At 38.0% G+C, this 19,958-nt stretch overlaps 1 pseudogene; it reads right to left on the bottom strand.

Moving 5' to 3' along the window:
• Positions 1-9,365: 9,365 nt before the first annotated feature.
• Positions 9,366-19,958, bottom strand: part of LOC109678442 (vomeronasal type-2 receptor 116-like) — a 59,230-nt pseudogene continuing 48,637 nt past the window's right edge.

Consider the following 19,958-nt stretch of genomic DNA (forward strand, 5'->3'; position numbering starts at 1 on the left):
AGTAAGCAAAAGGCAGAAGGTCACAGCAGAGCCACCATGCTTATGATTCCCATGCACATTGTATACACAAACATGGCAATTTGCAGAGAAACCTCCAAGTGAGGCCCTGAAGATAACTCCTCCACTAGGAGCAGTAACTAGCAGAACAGCATCAGTAGTATTATAGACTGATCATCTTCAGGACACTTCATCTCAAGTGAGCAGCACCATGGTGACAGAACAGTCTCTAAAATCCACCATTCCCAGGAGACATCCCAATGGTGGAATTGTAGCCTATGAATGTGAGAAGATCCAAGGCTCAAAGACAGGAACTATAGGATTGCCAAGTGTATTCCAAGACTATGTTGCTGCCTGCTGAACCAAAAGTAATGTCCCTAAAACATGGAACAAATTAGCTGCAATGTGAGGAATGGCCAGCTGAGTCCCACACAAAACGAAGTAGGTGAGGCATGCCAGCTGAGCTTCCGCATGTAATTTTATCTATGCCATAATTAAGGTCACTTTAAAGTGACAGGATCTTTTCAAGAGATGTCTGGGTTTTTTTCTGGGGTTATATGTTCCCAGAATATGGTCTGGGATACACCATTGAAAAGACTTAGAATAGTAGAGGTTAAAATTTTAACAAACGCGCAAGCAGGGAAAAGGGTCCATAGAACATATCTGAAAACCTAAACTAAAGTCAAAATGACTGGGGTTTGAGAGAAGTTTTAGTGCTCTAAGGAAATACGAGATCCTCACTTCCATTTCCATTATTGCAAAAAAAAAGAAACAAGTAAGGCAGAGAGGTGTCAATGGAAACCTTCTGGTTGGCATCCTAGATGATACCCACCTAAAAGGGGAGTAGGAATTCCAGACACTGGAACAGTGTTCCTTTCTGCCTCAAACTTCTTGAATAGATGTATTCCCAGAACACCTATCTGCCCTTCACCAACACATCATTCAAACTTCACTCTATTGACAAAGAGGAGAGGATAGTTAGCCTGTCTTTTACCCCTTCAATGTCTTCACCTCTGAACATCACCTTCATGACAATGACAACCAGTCAGGACAGAAGGGTGGCAAGAGATATAGCATGCTTGACTTTCCCATCTTCAGCTTGTAATGAAGATTCCCATTTCCAATGAGGGTGCCCAGTGTGGTTGGGTGGCTTCCTCATGCATGAGTAGCTATCGAAGGGTGTCACCTAGATGTGCCCTGAAAACTCACACCAATTGGAAAACCCTACAAGGGGCCAACATTCTACTATGACACAGAGAGCAGGCTTAAACACAAGTTACATGTTTAGAAAACTCCATTACAATAGCCAAGTTATGGAAACAGCCAAGATGCCCCACCACTGATGAATGGATTAAGAAAATGTGGTATCTATACACAATGGAATTTTATGCAGCCATGAAGAAGAATGAAATGTTATCATTCGCTGGTAAATGGATGGAATTGGAGAACATCATTCTGAGTGAGGTTAGCCTGGCCCAAAAGACCAAAAATCATATGTTCTCCCTCATATGTGGACATTAGATCAAGGGCAAACACAACAATGGGAATGGACTTTGATCACATGATGAGGTGAGAGCATACAAGGGAGGTGTGAGGATAGGTGAGACACCTAAGAAACTAGATGGCATTTTTTGCCCTCAACTCAGAGAAACTAAAGCAGATACTTTAAAGAAACTGAGGCCAATAGGAGAAGGGGACCAGGAACTACAGAAAAGGTTAGTTCAAGAAGAATTAACTTAGAAGGTAACACACATGCACAGGAAACCAATGTGAGTCAATGCCCTGTATAGCTATCCTTATCTCAACTGGCAAAAAACCTTGGTCCTTCCTATTATTGCTTATACTCTCTCTTCAACAAAATTAGAGATAAGGGCAGAATAGTTTCTGCCAGGTAGTGAGGGGGTGGGGGGGAGAGGGAGGGGACGGGGGGTAAGGGAGGGGGTGGGGGAAGGGGGTAGAAATGATCCAAACATTGTATGCACATATGAATAAAATAAAAATTAAAAAAAATTAAAAAAAGAGAACTCCATAATCCATGGGCAAACTCATAGTCAGACCATAGCCTCTACGCTTTCTCAGATCCAGAGAGGAGACCATCCTCCTACAGTACCTCACCAGAAGAAAAGCCCCTCTTCAAAGTGCTACTCATTGGTATGAATGCAGCCTCTAACCATGATCTAGAAAGCAACAGTTCCTCAAAAGTATGCCAGTGGATGGATCCTCTCCCCCAAAGGGCATTCCGATGGTAGGATACCATCTCTATCCAGCAGAGGGCCCAACGATGGAAGAGTGTTTAGAAGGATTTTCTGTATATTTGCACATTATGCTGCTGCTTGTTGGCTGATGAGAAATTCCATTTACACAGAAAAAGGAGGTTGCAATGAAAGCACTGGACATCAGAGACTGATCCAAAACCAAAGAGGTGGGACCTGCCATTTGTGCTTCTTTATTTGACTTTTATCTATGTCATTTTAATATCATTCTCAATGACATTGGAAAATGTTGAGGACTTCTTGATGGGTTTCAAAGGATTTTCTAGTGGATTCATCTTCCTGCAATACACACGTGAATACACATTTGAATAGACTTGGAAGACCAGTTGTGAAAATTTGGACAAATTGTTTTTTACAACCACAAAAACAACAAAACAGGGAAAAGGACCTGGAAAACTTTTTCCTTTTATTATTCATATGTGCATACAAGGCTTGGGTCATTTCTCCTCCCTGCCCCCACCCCCTCCCTTGCCACCCACTCTGCCCCCTCCCTCTTCCCCCACCCCCTCAATACCCAGCAGAAACTATTTTGCCCTTATTTCTAATTTTGTTGTAGAGAGAGTATAAGCAATAACAGGAAGAACAAGGGTTTTTGCTGGTTGAGATAAGGATAGCTATACAGGGAGTTGACTCACATTGATTTCCTGTGCGTGGGTGTTACCTTCTAGGTTAATTCTTTTTGATCTAACCTTTTCTCTAGTTCCTGTTCCCCTTTTCCTATTGTCCTCAGTTGCTTTTAAGGTATCTGCTTTAGTTTCTCTGCGTTAAGGGCAACAAATGCTAGCTAATTTTTTAGGTGTCTTACCTATCCTCACCCCTCCCTTGTGTGCCCTCGCTTTTATCATGTGCTCAAAGTCCATTCCCATTGTTGTGTTTGCCCTTGATCTAATGTCCACATATGAGGGAGAACATACGATTTTTGGTCTTTTGGGCCAGGCTAACCTCACTCAGAATGATATGATCTTCTCCAATTCCATCCATTTACCAGTGAATGATAATATTTCGTTCTTCTTCACGGCTGCATAAAATTCCATTGTGTATAGATACCACATTTTCTTAATCCATTCGTCAGTGCTGGGGCATCTTGGCTGTTTCCATAACTTGGCTATTGTGAATAGTGCCGCAATAAACATGGGTGTGCAGGTGCCTCTGGAGTAACCTGTGTCACAGTCTTTTGGGTATATCCCCAAGAGTGGTATTGCTGGATCAAATGGTAGATCAATGTCTAGCTTTTTAAGTAGCCTCCAATTTTTTTCCAGAGTGGTTGTACTAGTCTACATTCCCACCAACAGTGTAAGAGGGTTCCTTTTTGCCCGCATCCTCGCCAACACCTGTTGTTGGTGGTGTTGCTAATGATGGCTATTCTAACAGGGGTGAGGTGGAATCTTAGCGTGGTTATAATTTGCATTTCCTTTATTGCTAGAGATGGTGAGCATTTTTTCATGTGTTTTTTGGCCATTTGAATTTCTTCTTTTGAGAAAGTTCTGTTTAGTTCACTTGCCCATTTCTTTTTTGGTTCATTAGTTTTGGGAGAATTTAGCTTTTAAGTTCCCTATATATTCTGGTTATCAGTCCTTTGTCTGATGTATAGTTGGCAAATATTTTCTCCCACTCTGTGGGTGTTCTTTTCAGTTTAGAGACCATTTCTTTTGATGAACAGAAGCTTTTTAGCTTTATGAGGTCCCATTTATCTATGGTATCTCTTAGTTTCTGTGCTGCTGGGGTTTCGTTGAGAAAGTTCTTACCTATACCTACTAACTCCAGAGTATTTCCTACTCTTTCCTGTATCAACTTTAGAGTTTGTGGTCTGATATTAAGATCCTTGATCCATTTTGAGTTAATATTGGTATAGGGTGATATACACGGATCTAGATTCAGTTTTTTGCAGACTGCTAACCAGTTTTCTCAGCAGTTTTTGTTGAAGAGGCTGCTATTTCTCCATCGTATATTTTTAGCTCCTTTGTCAAAGACAAGTTGGTTATAGTTGTGTGGCTTCATATCTGGGTCCTCTATTCTGTTCCATTGGTCTTCATGTCTGTTTTTGTGCCAGTACCATACTATTTTTATTGTTATTGCTTTGTAATATAGTTTGAAGTCAGGTATTGTGATACCTCCTGCATTGTTCTTTTGACTGAGTATTGCCTTGGCTATTCGTGGCTTCCTGTGTTTCCATATAAATTTAACGGTAGATTTTTCCATCTCTTTAATGAATGTCATTGGAATTTTGATGGGAATTGCATTAAACATGTAGATTACTTTTGGGAGTATCGACATTTTTACTATGTTGATTCTACCAATCCATGAGCATGGGAGATCTCTCCACTTTCTATAGTCTTCCTCAATCTCTTTCTTCAGAAGTGTATAGTTTTCCTTGTAGAGGTCTTTACATCTTTTGTTAGGTTTACACCTAGGTATTTGATTTTTTTTTGAGGCTCTTTTTTTTTGTTTTGGCAGTACTGGGTTTGAACTCAGGGCTTCATGCTTGCTAGGCAGGCACTCTACAACTTGAGCCACTGCACCAGCCCTTTTGAGGCTATTGTAAATGGAATTGTTTTCATACATTCTTTTTCAGTTTGCTCATTGTTAGTGTATACAAATGCTAATGATTTTTCTATGTTGATTTCATATCCTGCTACCTTGCTATAGCTATTGATGATGTCTAGGAGCTTCTGAGTTGAGTTTTTTGGGTCTTTAAGGTATAGGATCATGTCATCTACAAATAGGGATATTTTGACACATTTTTAACCTATTTGTATTCCTTTTATTCCTCCTTCTTGCCTAATTGCTCTGGCTAGGAATTCCAGTACTATGTTGAATAGGAGTGGAGATAGTGGGCATCCTTGTCTGGTTCCTGATTTTAGAGGGAACGGTTTTAATTTTTCTCCATTAAGTATAATGCTGGCTGTAGGTTTGTCATATATAGCTTTTATAATGTTGAGGAACTTTCCTTCTATTCCTAGTTTTCTTAGAGCTTTTATCATGAAATGATGTTGGATCTTATCAAAGGCTTTTTCTGCGTCTATTGAGATGATCAAGTGGTTTTTGTCTTTGCTTCTGTTAATGTGGTTTATTACGTTTATTGATTTTCGTATGTTGAACCACCCCTGCATCCCTGGGATGAAGCCTACCTGGTCGTGGTGGATAATCTTTTTGATGTGTTGCTGAATTCGGTTTGCCATTATTTTGTTGAGGATTTTTGCATCAATGTTCATTAAGGAAATTGGCCTATAGTTCTCCTTTTTGGAGGTGTCTTTGCCTGGTTTTGGGATAAGTGTAATAGTGGCTTCATAAAATGTGTTTGGCAGTTTTCCTTCCCTTTCTATTTCATGGAACAGTTTAAGGAGGGTTGGTATCAGTTCTTCTTTAAAGGTCTGATAGAATTCAGCAGAGAATCCATCAGGTCCTGGACTTTTCTTTTTGGGGAGACTCTTGATTGCTGCTTCAATTTCATTTTGTGTTATAGGTCTATTCAGGTGATTAATTTCCTCTTGGTTCAGTTTTGGATGATCATATGTATCTAGAAATCTGTCCATTTCTTTTAGATTTTCAAATTTATTTGAATATAGGTTCTCAAAGTAGTTTCTGATGATTTCCTGGATTTCCATGGTGTTTGTTGTTATCTCCCCTTTTGCATTCCTGATTCTACTAATTTGGGTTTTTTCTCTCCTCATTTTAGTCAGGTTTGCCAGGGGTCTATCGATCTTGTTTATTTTTTCAAAGAACCAACTTTTTGTTTCATTAATTCTTTGTATGGTTTTTTTGGTTTCTATTTCGTTGATTTCAGCTCTTATTTTTATTATTTCTCTCCTTCTATTTGTTTTGGGATTTGCTTGTTCTTGTTTTTCTAGGAGTTTGAGATGTATCATTAGGTCATTGATTTGGGATCTTTCAATCTTTTTAATATATGCACTCATGGCTATAAACTTTCCTCTCAAGACTGCCTTAGCTGTGTCCCATAGGTTCCGGTAGGTTGTGTTTTCATTTTCATTGACTTCTAGGAACTTTTTAATTTCCTCTTTTATTGCATCGATGATCCATTCTTCATTAAGTAATGAGTTATTTAGTTTCCAGCTGTTTGCATGTTTTTTGTCTTTACTTTTGTTGTTGAGTTCTACTTTTACTGCATTGTGGTCAGATAGTATGCACGGTATTATTTCTATTTTCTTATATTTGCTGAGGCTTGCTTTGTGCCCTAGGATATGATCTATTTTGGAGAAGGTTCCATGGGCTGCTGAGAAGAATGTATATTGTGTAGAGGTTGGATGAAATGTTCTATAGACATCTACTAGGTCCATTTGATCTATTGCATATTTTAGATCTTGGATTTCTTTATTGAGTTTTTGTTTGGATGACCTATCTATTGATGATAATGGAGTGTTAAAGTCTCCCACAACCACTGTGTTGGCGTTTATATATGCTTTTAGGTCTTTCAGGGTATGTTTGATGAAATTGGGTGCGTTGACATTGGGTGCGTACAGATTGATGATTATTATTTCCTTTTGGTCTATTTCCCCTTTTATTAGTATGGAATGTCCTTCTTTGTCTCGTTTGATCAATGTAGGTTTGAAGTCTACTTTGTCAGAGATAAGTATTGCTACTCCTGCTTGTTTTCGGGGGCCATTGGCTTGGTAAATCTTCTTCCGGCCTTTCATCCTAATCATATGCTTATTTCTGTCAGTGAGATGAGTCTCCTGTAAGCAACAAATTGTTGGATCTTCTTTTTTAATCCATTTTGTCAAACGGTGTCTTTTGATGGGTGAATTAAGTCCATTGACATTAAGTGTTAGTACTGATAGGTATGTGGTGATTCCTGCCATTTAGTTATCTTAGTTGTTTGAAGGTTTGATTGTGTGTACCTAACTTGATGTTACTCTCTATTTCTAGTAGTTTGAGATGTATCATTAGGTCATTGATTTGGGATCTTTCAGTCTTTTTTTAATATATACACACATGGGTATAAACTTTCTTCCCAGGACTGCCTTTGTTGTGTCTCATAGGTTCTGGTAGGTTGTGTTATTATTATCATTGACTTCCAGGACTTTTAAACTTCCTCTTTTATTTCATCAATGACCCATTGTTCATTAAGTAGTGAGTTATTCAGTTTCCAGCTGTTTGCATGTTTCTTGTCTTTACTTTTGTTGTTGAGTTCTAGTTTTATTGCATTGTGATCAGATAGAATGCATTTTATGATTTCTATTTTCTTATATTTTCTCAGGCTTGATTTGTGTCCTAGGATATGATCTATTTTGGAGAAGGTTCCATGCGATGCTGAGAAGAATGTACATTGTGTAGAAGTTGGATGAAATGTTCTGTAGACATCAAGTAGGTCTATTTGGTCTATGTTATATTTTAAATCTAGGATTTCTTTATTGATTTTTTGTTTGGATGATCTATCTATTGATGATAATGGGGTGTTAAAGTCTCCCACAACCACTGTGCTTTTCAGGGTATGTTTGATGAAATTGGTGCATTGATATTGGGTGCATATAGGTTGATAATTTTTATTTCCTTTTGGTCTATTTCCCCTTTTATTAATATATAATATCCCTCTTTATCTCATTTGATCAATGTAGATTTGAAGTCTACTTTGTCAGCGATAAGTATTGCTACTCCTGCCTATTTTCAGGGGCCATTGGCTTGGTAAATCTTCTTCCAGCCTTTCATCCTAAGCCTATGCTTATTTCTGTCCATAAGATGGGTCTCCTGTAAGCAGCAAATTGTTGGATCTTCCTTTTTAATCCATTTCATCAAATGGTGCCTTTTGATGGGTGAATTAAGTCCATTAAGTGTTAGTACTGATAGGTATGTGGTGATTCCTGTCATTTGGTTGTCTTAGTTGTTTGAAGGTTTGATTGTGTGTACCTAAGTTGAGGTTACTCTCTACTTTCTAGCTTTTTCTTTTCCTGTAGTTTGGTGCTGCCTGCCATTTCATGGTTATGTTGGGTCACTTTCTGTGTGCAGAATCCCTTGAAGAATCTTTTGTAGTGGTGGCTTTGTGGTCACATATTGTTTTGGTTTCTGCTTATCATGGAAGACTTTTATTGTTCCATCTATTTTGAATGATAGTTTTGCTGGGTAGAGTATCCTGGGGTTGAAGTTATTTTCATTCAGTGCCCAGAAGACCTCACCCCAAGCTCTTCTTGCTTTTACTGTTTCTGTTGAGAAGTCTGCTGTATTTTGATGGGTTTACCTTTGTATGTTATTTGTTTTTTCTCTCTTACAGCATTCAATGTTCTTTCCCTAGTTTCTGTACTTGTTTTATTGATGATATGCCGTGGGGTATTTCTATTTTGATTCGTCTGTTTGGTGTTCTGGAGGCCTCTTGCATCTCTATGGAATAGATTTCTCTAGATTGGGAAATTTTCTGTTATTATTTTGTTGAATATATTATGCATTCTCTTTGCTTGCATCTCTTCTTCTTCAATGCCCATGAGTCTCAGGTTTGGTCTTTTGATGGAGTCAGTGAGTTCTTGCATTTTCTTTTCACAGTTCTTGAGTTGTTTAACTAATATTTCCCAAGTTGTCTGGGTGTTGGTATCTGGTGGTCGTGTGGGAGCCTTCCTGGTTTCTCTGTTTAATGTGAAGTGGAGATGCTATGTGCTGGCTGGAGGCATGGATGAGTCAAAGTTTTGCCTCTTGTGGGTGTTTTTTCCTGTAATGTGTATCTCCAGTGTCTTCCCAAGGTTTTACTTTAGGATGCACGCTTCCTGCTTCCTCCCTCTAGCTGCCATCTTGGAATCCTCTGTTGCATTTTACTTTTAGAAAAACCTATTCTTCATTGTTCATTACAAGCATCTATGCCTTTATTCAAAGAACTATGTAACTTATATTTTAAATCCTGCTTACTAACAAATTTTGAAAGTTGCACAATGTTCCATTTTAAGAAAGAACTATATGGTTGATGAAACAAAAAACAAAATCACAATGCAATCCAATGTTGAAAATGATATAAATGCAACATATTGAAATTCTAACCATGCTAGAGGAGGGTTTTCAGTACACTGAAAAAATTACATGTTTTAATTTTATAACAAATTGCTAGAATGATGTGGCTTTATCTTCATGCTCTCTCTTTATTTTCAGATGCACATGAGTTTAGCTTTCAGAAGGCTTCTTGCACATAGGATGGGTTTTATCCCTGAAGCCATATAGACTGTTCCTCTCTGGCCTTAACAAAATAATTTAGCACTTGGGAGCAAAGATGCAGCCTAAGATCCCTGCACTGGAGGCCAAGATGGAGAAGAGTTCCATTGCAACCATGACCTTCCCCTTGGTGCTGTGGTAGACAGGGAGGAAGGTGAATCAGACACTACAGAACACCAGCATGCTGAACGTCAGGAACTTGGCTTCATTGAATGTGTCAGGAAGGTTCCTTGCCAGAAAAGCAACTATGAAGCTACCAAAAGCCAGGAAAATTAGGTATCCCAGGATGCAGTAAAAGGCAAGAGCTGATCCCTTATTACACATGATAATGATATGGCTGTGTTCTGAGTTTGTGTCTGTGTCAATGAAGGGTGGAGAGGTTCCAAGCCAGATTCCACAGGCAGTCAGTTGGAACAGTGTGTAGATAGGAATAAGGTAGTTAGGTGTCCTTGATACCAACAACCTCCTCATCCTTTTCCCTGGTGAAGTGACATTGAATGCAAGAATCACAGTTAGAATTTTGGCCATGACAGTGTAAGTAACCACTGTGAACACAATTCCAAAAGTGGTCTGCTGGAGGATGCAGGTGGCCATGCTAGGATGGCCAATGAAGAGCAAGGAACAGAGAAAACAGAAGGTGAGGGAGATGAGCAGGATGTAGGTAAGAGCCCTGTTATTGGCTTTGATAATGGGAGTGCCTCGGTGCTTCATGAAGATCCTAAGAACAGCAGCTGTGAGTACAGAGAATATCACAGCCATGCAGGCCAGAGCCAAACCCAAGGGATCTTCATAACTCAGAAAGATCACAGATTTTTGGAGGCAGTGGTTTTGCTCTCTGTTGGCATACTGATGATCTGCACACTTCACACACTGATCCATATCTGGTGAATTGTGCAAATTTCCATTAGTCAAGGTTCAATGTTTCTTTTCCCACAGCCTCCTCCCCTACAGCAGCTGAATGCACTGAATTTTGTCTTTTAGACATTAAAAGGAAAAAGAAATTTTATGTAAAGATTCCAAGGGAACAATTTTCCTATTTTTGATTGTGACATACACAAAGCTACTTTTTCTCTCCTGATTCATCTAGCACATTCATTACATCATTTTCTAGTTCTCCAAAATACTGAAGATGTACCTATCTCACCACATTAAACCTCTGTAATCAAGATCTTGATTTAGTCATCACAAACTAATAATGAATTGAAAATTACTTTCCCTCTTATGGCATAGATAACCTGATAAGTTCCAGGGAAATAGAGGTGATCAATAATATGTTTTATCTGGCTGATTAAATACTACTGTCTATAACACATTGTCACTTACACCAAGTACATGTTTGAGTCTAGAACACGATTTCATCGAATCAGTACGTTTATGTGGAGAGTCCTGGCATATTTCCAATATGAATTTTTTCACATGCTTTAAATGTACTTGCTGCAGTCTTAAAAATTTCTAAATGGTTTTTATAATGTATAGTTAGAGTCCTTGAGTAAAATAATGAATTTTCTCTAGCTTTTATATATTTTAAGATATAAGATATTGTTTAAGATATTTTAAACAATAGTAAATGCCATTGTTTAAAAAAATTCATGACTTACAACTACTATGAAGACGAAAATAAATTTTTATGCATTAACTTTATATTCAGTCACTTGTAAATTTAATGATTAATACCATGATTTACCTCAATTTTATACAAAATACTACCACACAATCATATTAGTACTAATCTTCCTGGTTTTAATATATATCTCTTTCCCAGGTTAGTGGATGGATGTCTGTAATCCTAACCACTCAGTAGGTGAAGATAGGGTGGACCATGTTGTAAGGACAACCTGTGATGAAACTTAGATTGTATCTCAACATACAAGCCTGGTGTGTTTGTCTGAACCTGTATTCCAGCAACACATGAATGTGGCCCAGACCAAAAAATGAGAATCCATAAAAAAAAACTAAAGCAAAAAAGGACTGGGACTATAACTCAAACACCTGCCTAAGAAATCCAAAGTCCTGAGATCAGGTCTTGGAACCACAAGTAAATGAAATAAATAAATAAATAAATAAATAGACCAATCTTTTCTTTTTTTTTTTTGCTGACAGTATTTTCTTGGCCATGATCATAGCATAACATGTGCTACAAATTGTCATATTGGGCATTTTTCTCACTATCGTTTCATAATTACACTCAAATTTTGAAGCCCTAATTGGGAATTTCTAAATGTATTTTATAGGATTAAAACAATTATCATTTTGCCCTTTTTTAGTAAGACCAGTATTTAGTATTCATTTGTAAGATATCCTGGGTGTGGAAGTTAATTTCACATTTCTCTATAGTTGTCCATATTTTTATTTCTGTTTTTGAAGAAATTAGTTTCTTGAATTACCTTGTACATATCAAGTCTAGTCATTTGAAGTTCCCTTAAAATACTATGATTTGGAACAGGAAATGTGAATTTAATTCAAGAGGGAAAATGTCCTTTAACCTTTTTCTTGTGCTATAATTCTCAGACTTGGGAACAAGGTTCAGCTGTTCTCATGAGTTTGATTCCCAATTTTTCCTATATTCTGAAGGAGTTTGAGGAAATGAGTATTTTTATGTTCTTGATATTCTAATGGATTTCACCAGTGGTGTTCATGTTGACCATAACATGGTCAGATTTCTGAGTACTTGCTTTGTGTTAAGAATAATGATGGGTCTTGGGAAAGTAAACATGTATAAGTACTGTGTGTTCACTGTGTCATAAGAAGATGAAGACTTATTTTTAATAAAACTTGTGCTAAATTCCATAATAGATATAAAATCTATGCAGTAAGGAGTGGTATAAGGGGTTTTCTTGAAAAAGCAATGCATGAAATGAATATAGCAATGAATCAAATATGCAGTTCCAGGCCCATGGACTGTGTTGTATGAAACGTCAATATGATGAACTTTATCATTTAAATTGCTAACTGGAGGTACGAAGACTTTGTCTGTGCAGTCCTCTTGCAGGGCTTTTCCTTCTTCAGGGAATATTGGAAAATATTAAGGAGAGCTGTGTGTTTTTCCATAAGTCACAGACTTACCTGTCCCATTAGAAATCTCATTCTCAGGGCAAGGGATGCAATCAAAGCAACAGGGAGCCTTTCCCTCCTGAGGGGATTTCCTGAATCCAGGACCACAACTTTCACTGCAAACAGAGTGAGGATTCTGAGGAAAATCAGGTATGTCTTGGTAACTGCCAAGACTTTTAATTAATCCTCCACTAATTGCATTTCTTACAGAATTGAGTTATTAAGAAACATTAACTTTTCTATTGACAGGTTCTACTCACAGATTGGATGCTGTTGTGGTTTGAATATGGCATGACTACTACCGGCCCATGTGTTAAAGACTTGGTCCCTAGCCCATGGTGCTTTACTTTATTTTCTAACGCATGGAAACCTTAAGCATTGGGGCCTAGTGAGAGTAGTGAGAGGAAGCTTGTTCATTGGCGCTATATACTTGTAGGTAATATTTTTACCTCAGTCCAATCCTGTCTGTCCCTTTGCTTCCTTATTGCACTGAGGAGTGTGGCTACCTTTACCAATTCCTGCAGCCATAATTTTCTGCCTTTCCACAGACCCTAATGTAGCAGGCCAAATGACCAAGGACTGAAACCTGTAAAACTGTTATCTAAATAAACTTTTCCTCCTTAGAAGCTGATTCTTTCAGGTATTTTGTCACAATGAGGATATCATGTATATTAATGACATACAATATATGAACATTTAGAAGCATGTTGGTAAAGAAATTGTTCCTTTCTCACTCTTACATCAGTTAATAAGAAAAATGACTAGGTTGGAAGTTATTAAAGGTACATCGCTGGATCATGAATAAATACCAGGAAAATGAAATCCATAACAAGTCATGAATATTGACATGTAACTGAAAACTTTGTAATTATATCCAGCCTACCTCTATAAGTCCCGTGGCCCACTCTATCAGCTCCTCAGATAAAGACAACTGTTGACCATGTGGACCATCTGGGGAAAACTTTCCTACTTTCACTGTAAGTTCAAGACCATCTGGAAAATTCCAAAAGTTGAGAATGTCATACCCTGCTTCCAATTTCCCTTTATCCTCCAAAATCACTTGGTCTCCAGCAGCGTTGTTAAATTGGATGCTCTTCAGAAAAGGGTGCAGCTAAAAGAAATGCATTATCCTATGATGAAGTGGATTCCATGGTTAAGGGAGAAAGTCTGAATTGAGCAAAGCTCTTTATTGTCTTAATTTAGCATCACAATACAAATATAACAATGATCTAGAAAAACTGAAAGCCTATGGTGAACTATGATATCATGATATTTCTAAAAACTGAATGCACATGAGAGGTTCAAAATCCCACTTTCAAGGGGAAACACCTAGGATATCCACAGAAATATAATGAGTGAATCTTGGAATTAGATAATTCTCAATTGACTAGAAAAACAATTTGGTAGATATTTTATGAATGAATCCAAGATTCAGTCTGCAAAATGAGATCATTAATATCTAAAGTAGGATTAAATTGTTTTTATAAACTATGCATTACAGTGTCTAGCAGGACTTAGGTACTTAAAGTGCTAGTTCTACTTTTCTTGTCACTTAAGTAATATTAAAATCCTGGATTTATTAAGTAGCTGTGCTGGATATTGGGATCATTTATAACACAGAGTTTTAATGTAGACATAAAACACATTTCCTTCTGGCACATGAAATCTTTTTGTTCACAAACACATTCTACACAGGACTAGTTGACCTTCTAGACAATGAAACAAGTACAGTTTTCTTGTGCTTTTAGAGACAGTATCATAAACTACTTAGTTTGTCTGTGAAATTCTTTCAGAAAGTGCTGATATTATGTACCCCCAATCAAAAAGCCATTACCTGTGAGGGGGAAAACATCATTCATTTTGCTTTTCCCGTTGGTTGCATTTGTATATGATGAAGAAGTATCTCATGAAGGGTGTGAGCTACAGCATACACAGCATTGTATATATTGTAACTCTCTTCACTCATGTCCATGTTAAAAAGGTTTCCAGGCAACCATTCCAAGGAGACATTGTGTGGGCAATTTTCTGACCTTTCACAGTCAGATTCGTAAATTGAACATTTAAAATAGATAAAAAACAAAGCAGCAATGAAGTAGTCTTCTGGGTATTTTGAAGGGTTAGCTGTCTGGACAAAATTTCTGAAACCAGGAATGTCTCCATGGTGGCGTGAAAAAATAAGATGTCCATGGAATGAGTCTAAAATGAAGTATGTGTAACTGCTGTTAATATCCCATTGTGAGTTCATGACCCAGACTTTCCCTATCATTAAGATGTCCCCTAAATTAAGCATTAAGCCTTGTAAGAACTCAGTGTCACCATAAATTATAATCACATTTGCTATGATTTTATAATCTGGTGACGATTTGACCAGGCATTTGATAAATGTGACATTAGGGTGATTGGGATCACTTCAACAAAGGCTACACAGATTCTGTGCTTTTCCATCTCTTCTCTCATGTCTGAGAGAATCTGAAAACCTTTGTGGTCTTCTGCAATGAGCATCCCCAACCAGGTCCATTTGAAATGAAGCATCAAGGAAACCATACCAAGGATCAGAGATGTGTCCTTGGCAGCCATCTGATAGAGAGAGGTGAACTTGTCATGGTCACTCAGCATAGGATCAAAAGGCCCAAAGGAAAGCAAAAGGAAAAAAGAAAATTAGAAGCCAGATGAAGAGAAGAACAGTCAAAAAGTGCAATCTGATTCCTGGTGTAACAAAGTAACATGAAAGGTGGCAGGACAAAAAACACATGAAAAAATGCTCACCATCTCTAGCAATAAAGGAAATGCAAATTAAAACCACACTAAGATTCCACCTCACCCCTGTTAGAATAGCCATCATCAGCAACACTACCAACAACAGGTGTTGGTGAGGATGTGGGGAAAAAGGAACCCTCTTACACTGTTGGTGGGAATGTAAACTAGTACAACCACTCTGGAAAAAAAATTGGAGGCTACTTAAAAAGCTAAAAATTGTTCTACCATTTGATCCAGCAATACCACTCTTGGGGATATACCCAAAAGACTGTGACACAGGTTACTCCAGAGGCACCTGCACACCCATGTTTATTGCAGCACTATTCACAATAGCCAAGTTATGGAAATGGCCAAGATGCCCCACTATTGATGAATGGATTAAGAAAATGTGGTATCTATACACAATGGAATTTTATGCAGCCATGAAGAAGAATGAAATGTTATCATTTGCTGGTAAATGGATGGAATTGGAGAACATCATTCTGAGTGAAGGTTAGCTTGGCCCAAAAGACCAAAAACCATATGTTCTCCCTCATATGTGGACATTAGATCAAGGGCAAACACAACAAGTGGATTGGACTTTGATCACATGATAAAGGCGAGAGCACACAAGGGAAGTGTGAGTATAGTAAGACACACCTAAAAAATTAGCTAGCATTTGTTGCCCTTAACGCAGAGAAACTAAAGCAGATACCTTAAAAGCAACTGAGGCCAGTAGGAAAAGGGGACCAGGAACTAGAGAAAAGGTTAGATCAACAAGAATTAACCTAGAAGGTAACACACACGCATAGGAAATTAATGTGAGTCAATGCCCTGTATAGCTATCCTTATCTCAACTAGCAAAAACCCTTGTTCCTTCCTACTATTGCTTATACTCTCTCTTCAACAAAATTAGAGATAAGGGCAAAATAGTTTATGCCGGGTATTGAGGGGGTGGGGGGAAGATGGAGGGAGTGGAGTGGGTGGTAAGGGAGCGGGTGGGGGCAGGGGGTAGAAATGACCCAAGCATTGTATGCACATATGAATAATAAAACAATAAAAAAAAGAAAGGTGGCAGGAAGAAATGTTTGCTCATCACACTTTGTGAGAACTTTCTGGAAAACCACAGATCAGGCTCAGAGATACCCCTTTGTCTGCTCCAACTTCTCCTTCTTTTCTACTTAAGATAAAGTGCAAATCTCAAGTCTTTGAGAATAAAAGCATAGAGGTTCATAAATGCAGTCTTCTTTTTTTGTTCCTCAACACCTGGCTATTATACCAAAGAAACCATGGTTTAATGTGTCCCCTTCCCTTCCACCCTCACCTGTGGAAATTTGTAGAGCTGCAGCAGTGTCCCAGTCTGGGCAGATGTTGCCCACGATGGTCCTGAAAGTACTGCTACAGACTTGCTCTCTCTTCTGCAAGTGTAATTAGGAATACTTTCTTCTTGTCCAGACTGCCAAATGAAGCAATTCTCCAATGTCTGCCATTCAGTGTGTGGGACAGTATAGATGTCAAATCCCAGAGATATGTTGTTTAAAAGATGGGGGTTCTTGTTGATCTCCTCAATGGCAAAAACCAAGGCCAGTACAAATTGGTAGTCCTTTGCAGAAAACCTACACAGAGGTCATAGGAATCTTCATGAGGAAAAATGACACTATGATATGTTCAAATACAATGCAATGATTTTATGGACTGATAGCTTGTTTCTCCAGAAAATAAATACGTCGAATACTTAACCTCTGGTTGTATCAGTTAAAACTGTGCGGGTCTTATGTAGGCAGTTAAAATTAGGTGAGATTATAAAGGATTTTCCCCTGAATGAGATTTATATTCTTTTGACAAGGGAGAGGGAGAGGGAGAGGGAGGTGAGAGTTTGCTTTATGTCTCTGCCACATGTGGACAACCTTTCAATTATCTTGATCTTAGTCTTCCTTATGCCACATGCATGAAAAAGCATAGTTGTTGTCAAGCCACTCAGGATATGTTATGTGACTATATGAGATCCTAACTTCTTAACATCTCCCTCCTGCCCAGGAAGACAGATTTTTATTTGTCTACATACCCACTAGCTAAGGTGTGTTATTCAGTGCATCAAGAAGACTGTGCCAGTCCTCCTGACCATGAGACTTGAGCTTAGTCTAGCACAGCATCATCCCTCCCAGGTGCCCAATGGTCTTCTTTAGCATCACTACCCCATACTCAGCCAGCACAGCATGGTGTAAGATATCATTATTTATAGAGCAGTATAGTAAGATTATAATTTTGCTCTGAAATTTGGTGGTAATCTGTTGATATCTTACACTGGGTAGATACAAATTATGTGACCCTCCAGTGCAGAGCTTCTAGAATACCTCTCTTGTGCTGTGAAGACATGTAGTACCAGTCTCTTAGAAATCTACTCCAGTTAGTGTCATCTGTGGCTGATGACAGCAGTCTTTGGCTGAGTTCAATTCAGCAATAAGCAGTCAAGAGAAGAGTGGGCCTTGGTCTTAACTGAGGGCTGTTGTAGTCCTGGTAAAGGTTCTGGGTGTAACAGCCTGGTAGCATTGTTGGCCTAGGTATGACAGAGAAGCCTGTGACTGGTCCAACCACAGTGATTCTTATCAGGGATAAGCAGAATCCTGCCATGTCTAATGGTGAGCCAATAAATATAGATGAGGCATCTGGGCCTACCCTGGCCCCATGGAGAGTTTTGTTTGTACAGAGTACTCTCTCTATGTACTTCCTTTTTTTCCTCAAAGAATACAGCAACTGAGTATTTATGACAAACTTGATTTTGGATTATCTGTATTATTGAAGCAGCAAAAGCATACCAGCAACGGACTCCCTGCAAACCTTTCCAGGGGCCCCATCTAGTGATTAAATAGTGAAAATAACTACAGGCTCAGACAAAATATACAAAATGCGTAGAATCTCTGGAAACACAGGCACAATGAAAGTCAGATAAGGAAATCTGGAGAAAATTCTTGATTCTTCAAAGCTAAGATGATATCACATGTCAAAGTATCATGACCTTTCAGGAAACTAGAACCACATGTAGTTCTCCAAACGAGGTGCTAGTAACTGACCACGAAGAACTTGGAGGGTAAAAAACTCAGAGAGTTAAAACATTTGTTTTATGCAAACTCAATGAACTAGAAGAAAATAGAAAGAAATATTTTAGTAGTTCACAGGGAAACTTAATAAAGACACAGAAGGAACTAAATAATATCAAAAGGAATTTCTTGATCAAAAAATACACTCACAAAATTAAAAAATGTGAGAGAAGTATACAACAAGAAGTCACATCAAAGAGAAGAAAGATTGTACTGCTTGAAGTCAGGCTGTTTAAAAACACATGGAGGACAAAAATAATAGAGTTGATAAAAGTTTATGAAAATTATGAAAATATATTAAAGGGCAAATATTTGGGGTACTGTAATTCAAGATGGATTTGAGAATGCCAAAAGTGTAGAATGTTTATTCAAAGAAGTGACAGAAAAATTCCCTAACCTAGAGAAAGATGCAAATATCCAGTTACAGGTAGACTGAAATTAACAAGTCAAACTTAAATCAACCGAGTCTGCCTAAGCCAGAGTATAACCAAACTCTGACATTTGAAAGATAAAGAGTAAATTCTCAAATATTAAAGAGAAAAGGAACTAATACTATATAAGAAAACTCCCATTTGCTTAACAGGCAAATTCTCAACAGAAAGTATATGAGCCAGGGAAGAGTGCGATTAGGTTTCCATAGTAGTAAAGAACAATAGCAACAAAAATCTGTCTAAAAGCAATACTGTACCCCAAAGAGTTCTCATTTCAAATGAAGGAAGGAAAAATACTTTCCTAGAGCAATAAATCTGAGAGAATATATCCACAGCAGACCTGTTCTACAAGAAATGCTAAAGCAAAAATTTCACTCTGAAATAGAGACAAACATAGGTGCTTGAGCTACTTTCACTCTCCCATGTACTCTTTTCAATCATGCCCCCAATTCTGGAATTCTGTAGTTCTGTGTGCAACTTCCATTTGGAACAAAAACGCTATGATATCCCTAGTAGCTGATAACATTTGACATCTGAACAGCTTCTTCTTACTATGCCTGAGGTGGTCCCTGGCCACACTGACCTGCCTGGAACCCGAACATTTAAGTTAATTCAGGCAGACCACTTTAACATCCCTATGTTTCCTCTAGTAATTTTCCATGAACTAATCCTCAGTTATAAATTGATATTTGCTTATGCTGTGTTTAGACTTGAGTCAAACTTCTCTCCCCTACTGCAAAAACCATTTTGCAGGATGTCAACAGTAATGCTTTCATGGAATAAAATATTCGTTACTATTGTTAACAAGTACCATACATAACATTTCACTTCATAGTCTAGGAAATTCCTACCAGACTCTTAGATATACACTTAAAAATTTTGCACATTTGAAAGTAGCTAAGAAAGAAACACCATCAGCAACTGGAATCAATGTGTACACACAAATGTATTAATAACAATATTGAAGTATATTTTCAAAAATCGTGGGAGGGAGAAAGTAGGCATTGGGAAAATTTTTGAGAATTAAAAAGAAAAGCAGACAGACATCTAGCATGAAATATGATACAGTTACTGCTATCTTCTGCAGTAAGGAACAGTCAAGAGTCTCCATTTCCTATCCCTGCCACCATTTCCCCCAAATGTGAGGAGACACAGATGAAATTCTCATCGTAATGGCACTTGAACAGAGATGCAAGGAATCACTGCTTCCAATCACATTTTCTCTTCTG

The sequence above is a fragment of the Castor canadensis genome, chromosome 6 (assembly GCF_047511655.1).
Source record: "Castor canadensis chromosome 6, mCasCan1.hap1v2, whole genome shotgun sequence".
Taxonomy (NCBI): domain Eukaryota; kingdom Metazoa; phylum Chordata; class Mammalia; order Rodentia; family Castoridae; genus Castor; species Castor canadensis.